Source organism: Cricetulus griseus, chromosome 3 (genome assembly GCF_003668045.3).
Source record: "Cricetulus griseus strain 17A/GY chromosome 3, alternate assembly CriGri-PICRH-1.0, whole genome shotgun sequence".
Lineage (NCBI taxonomy): Eukaryota > Metazoa > Chordata > Mammalia > Rodentia > Cricetidae > Cricetulus > Cricetulus griseus.
This window is the reverse complement of record NC_048596.1, coordinates 171,388,427-171,393,535: the sequence shown is the minus strand read 5'-3', so window position 1 is coordinate 171,393,535 and position 5,109 is coordinate 171,388,427. Positions and strand designations below refer to the sequence as shown.

General features: G+C 45.0%; 1 non-coding gene across 1 annotated transcript; it reads right to left on the bottom strand.

Annotated features, from left to right (window-relative positions):
- Nucleotides 1–4,689: 4,689 nt before the first annotated feature.
- On the bottom strand, nucleotides 4,690–4,796 carry LOC113834696. Its single transcript, XR_003483430.1, has one exon. It is a non-coding gene; the product is annotated as a U6 spliceosomal RNA (small nuclear RNA).
- Nucleotides 4,797–5,109: the final 313 nt, after the last annotated feature.

The window sequence follows — 5,109 nt, the reverse complement described above, 5'->3', positions numbered from 1 at the left end:
AGCTTTAACAGACTCCCTGCTTGTACCGGAATTCCCAGGCATTGTACAGAAAAAATAAGGACTTACTAGTGATGCTTTGGCTTCCAGTTTTCAGGAAACAATAAAGATGGTCCAAACATAATTGCTCAGAACATTTTAAATTGTTTTGTAAAGGGATCTTCTAGACTTGATCTAAAAGTGTGTGTGCTCTTTTGGAGCCAGGGGTAGTTAATCCCAACGATTCGAGGAGAAAGATCAATGACACAAATCATGGCCAAATTAATAAAAACAATTAATGAAAGCAAACTTTTTTTTAAAAATCATGTACAAAGGTTGTCTTTCCCTAAAAGTGAAGCTCAAGAGATTGGCTTTGGACACGGGGAGGACAATGGCTTTTATAGTCCAGGAGTAAGGGGTTTAGTGAGCAAATAGGCATGTACAGGAATTACCAGACTCATGTGCCAACTGCAGCTCTGGGTGTTACTCTCAGATTATAAGGCATCTCTGGAACTGTGGAGTCTTTCTCTGCTCTACCAACCAGTTCTCAAATAGCCACACGGAGACACATTAATTATGAAAGCTGGGCCTACAGCTTAGGCTCATTTTTAACTGGCTCATATAATTTAAATTAACCCATTTCTATTAATTTGCTTTCTGCCTTGTGGCTTTATTACCTCATCTCTGTAGCACCCATCCTGTTTCTCTGCATCTCGGGCATCTCTGCCTTCTTCCAAGTGTTCTCTCCGCCCTGAAAATCCTGCCTAGCTATTGGCCATTTAGCTTTTTATTAAAACAACCACAGTGATGTATCTTCACACAGTGTAAAGGAATGTCCCACAACATAGAACCACATTAAGTACCTCTCTCATTAAGAGAGAGAGGGAGAAATCCCCCCAAATGTTTCTTTTAGTAGAATTTTATTTTATGTACTTGTGGGGGCCGACAGGTGTGGAACTCACTATGTAGACCTGGTTGGCCTTGAACTCACAGAAATTGGCTTGCCTCTGCCTCCTGAGTCTTGAGATGAAAAGCATGCACCACCACATCCATCCAATAATAAATCTTTAAGAACAAAACAATAGGGGGCTGGAGAAATGGCTCAGACGTGTTAAGAGCACTGGCTGCTCTTCTAGAAGTTCTGAGTTCAATTCCCAGCAACCATATGGTGGCTCACAACCATCCGTAATGAGATCTGGTGCCTTCTTCTGGCATGGAGGCATGCATGCAGACAGAATACTGTACACATAAATTTAAAAAATCTTTAAAAAAAAAAAGAACAAAACAATAAAATCCTCCAACTCTGCTTCAATAACCTGGTTAGCCCTGAAATTCTCAGTGTTGAAATCAGACTCTGATGAGGTCCTTAAAAGGTCTCCAGGCTGGTGAGAATGTTCATGTGGACCTCTGTCTGTCCTGTCACTGTGATGGTGGCAGTGTGAAAACTGTCTCTCTCCTGTCACTGCTGACAGCATGAGTGTCTGGGTTTGAACATAAGGAAATTCTTTCTTCATCATCTCATACTGATGTCACCTGTAGATTCACTGCTGACTCCCCTCCTCAAGGGTGACAGGAAACTGGGCAATCCTCCCTGTATGTATTTGACACACACAGGCTCATTTGGGAACTTCTGGTTCTACTCATAAAACATTACTGACGTGTAAGAGGTACCGTTCAGATTATGTAACTAAACCCTCCTCCTCTTGAACCCTGTAAAAGGAAGCTTCAGACAAAAATCCAGGATCCTTAGGTGCCCTCACTCATGGGGGCCACTGTCATTCTGGACAGTGTATCCCTCTAGAATCTGTTGCTCCAAGGTTGTCTTGTTACTTTTGCAAATCTGAGTGGGTCCTTATTTTCAGTTCTTTGGGTAAGAGGCCAGGAACCTGGAAACATGAGGCCTCATCTCTCACAACCCGTAAGACTGTCCCTGCCTCTGATGTTGGTAGCAAGTCCCCAGCTGCCAGGTTTTTCTGATGGACAGGCTGTACACTCAAGAGCTGCCACATCCCCTTCTGAGCAGGCCTGGTTTGCAAACAGCTCTCATTGTGCAGGAACTTAACCGTGCTTACCTTAGACCAATGGGATCTATATGTTCAGGTGGACTGAGAGTGGCTCCATATTTATTTTTTCCATCAGGATCTCCCTATGTAGCCCAGGTTGACCTTGAACTTCTGACGCTCCTGCCTCAGCACTCCATGTGCTCTGGAGAAAGGGTTCTTTTTTGTTTTTGTTTTTCTGAGTCTCAAAAGACTCCTACCAGTCTAGAAGTCGCTAGGCTTCAGGAACTATGCAAAGAACCTGGGACCACAAATAAATATATTTCCCTCTACTGCAGAATCATAAAGGAACATGCAGTTCTTTCATGGCCATCATTCTGTTCATAAAAGAGTTTCCTCTGCCACAGTCAAGCTTGGGAGGTTTCTTGAAACTCAATACCTGAGTGTTCGGGGAGGAAACCCAACCTATGGAAAGGAGATGAATGTGGGCCTGCCGGTGGTGCAGCCTTCATTTAGCCTCGTGGGAGATATTTTTAATCTGCTTTTCTCCTGGGGTTACTAGATGGAAAGGGAAAGAGGGAGGGAGGACAGGCCATGGGAGTCTGGCTTAAGAAGGGCTTGATAAGAGAATTTGCACCTGTCTGGGCAGTGCCACCATCCTGGCCCAGGTGGCCAGGTTTCCCAGTGGCACCTCGCTTTAGTGCCCACGGTTGCAGCTTGCCTTCTTTAATGCTATAGTTCAGAGCATATGTCTGGAACAGAGAGGGTAGGAGGCCACAGGCAGGGATTTTTTTGTTTTTGTTTTTGTTTTGTTTTTCAAGACAGGGTTTCTCTGTGGCTTTGGAGGCTGTCCTAGAACTAGCTCTTGTAGACCAGGCTGGTCTCAAACTCACAGAGATCCGCCTGCCTCTGCCTCTGTCTCCCAAGTGCTGGGATTAAAGGCATGTGCCACCAATGCCCAGCCAGGTAGGGATCTTATAGCTCTGCTTTTCCTAGCTGAGCTTCAGGTCTGGGACCAGAGACCCAAGAGAGACCCTGAGACCCTGGACCAGAGTGCCTTGACTGCCATACTCTGGAAGGGGTGGAGCCCTCCCTCACCTTCCTCCAGATGCCTCCAGAGTTTGCATTTCTGGCGGGGTGAGGTGGAGTTGGATACCTATATAGTCTCTAGCCCTCACCTATCCATCTCCTCAAGGGACAGGAGAGTCAGAAGCATCCTCTATCCTTTTTCTTGTTCCAACAGCTATGTCATGCCCTTCATCCACAAAGGTTTGCAGGGCCTTTGCTCCACATCCAGCTGGGGACTGACTGTCTGGGAGCCCCTGCCAACACTGTGGACAAAGACCCTAACATGCAGAGCTAACTGTCCTTCACAGAGGGACACAAGAGGTAAAGCACAAACCAACAGATGCCTTGCCACGGTGTATATTAAGAGACAGTACAAGCGTGACAAAAACAAGAGCAGCCATGGTGCGCACCTATGATCCCAGTTGGAGGAGGAAGGCTGAAGCAGCAGGATTTTTCAGGAGTTTGAGGCCAGCCTGTGTTATAGAGTGAGACCCTGTCTCAAAGACAAACAAGGGATGTTGTGGTATATTTGTACATTATGTGACAATATATTGCTGTGATTGGTTTAATACGTATGCAGTAGAGGGATAGGTGGGGCTGGCAGGTAGAGAGAATAAGTAGGAGGAGGAATCTAGGCTGGCAGGAAGAGAGAACAAGGGAGAAAAAAGGCAGATTCCCCAGGGCCAGCCAGCCAGGCAGCCACCAGACAGACAGACACAGAGTAGGACATACAGAATGAAAGAAATGTAAAAAGCCCCAAGGCAAAACATGGCTGAAGAGAAACAGGTTAATGTAAGTTATAAGAACTAGTTAGTTCCAGCACTCGGGAGGCAGAGGCAAGAGGTTCTCTGTGAGTTCAAGGCCAGCCTGGTCTACCATGCTACACAGAGAAACCCTGTCTCAGAAAAAGAAAATCCTTAGCTGGGCGTTGGTAGCACACACCTTTAATCCCAGCACTCGTGAGGCAGAGGCAGGAAGATCTCTGCAAGTTCGAACTCACAGGCTCGAACTTCCAGGGCAGGCTCCAAAAGCAATACAGAGAAACCCTGTCTTGAAAAACAAACAAACAAAAGAGCTAGTTAGGAACAACCCTAAGCTACAGGCTGAGCCTTCATAATAATAATAGGTCTCCATGTCATTATTTGGGAACTGCCTGGCGGGACAGAGAAAGACTTGTTTCATAAGATGTGTCCAACATGAGGGCATGTATTTCTACATAGGACCTGAAAAATCTTTTTTAAAAGTTCCAAAAAATGCAAACAGAGATCCAGACACAGCTTCCTAGTCCCACAGTCTCTAGACAGGCCACAGTATATAGAGATGCAGCTCCCAGCTGCTGCCTTGAGCCAGCAGTGCCATGTGCTGAGCCATGCTGCAGTTTTAAGGCTTGGCTTACATGGTTAGAAAAGGCTGCAGGTGTTCTGTAAAGTGGTCCAGACTGAAAAAACTTTTAAACAGGAAAAATGGGTATAGACAGTCATAAAAAATAGTTAAAAAATAATGAAGTTTTTTTTTTATTTGAATTAGAAACAAGATTATTTTACATGTCAATCCCAGTTCCCTCTCCCTCCCCTCCTCCCCTAACATCTCACCAACTAAAACCCTACCTATCACATATCCTTTCTGCTCCCCAGGGAGGGTGAGGAAAAATATGGAACACTTCACTAATTTGCGTGTCATCCTTGTGTAGGGGCCATGCTAATCTTCTCTGTATTGTTCCAATTTTAGTATATATGCTGCCGAAGCAAGCACAATAATGAAGTCTTTAATGACAAAGAAAAGCAATATAAAAAGAATAAGCCATGTAAAGATGAGAAATACCCAAAGTGTCTGAATCCCGTATGGTGATTTGTTGGATTTTAATTTTTTAAATGCTAATATACAAAAAACAATAGCTGCTGAGAGACATTGGATTATGGAAACTGCTAAATTAAACCAACCTATAGAGGGGGCTGGAGAGATGGCTCAGTGGTTAAGAGCAGTGGCTGCTCTTTCAGAAGACCCGGGTTCTATTCCCAGCAACCACAAGGCTGCTCACACCTGTCTGTAACTCCAGTTCCAGGGG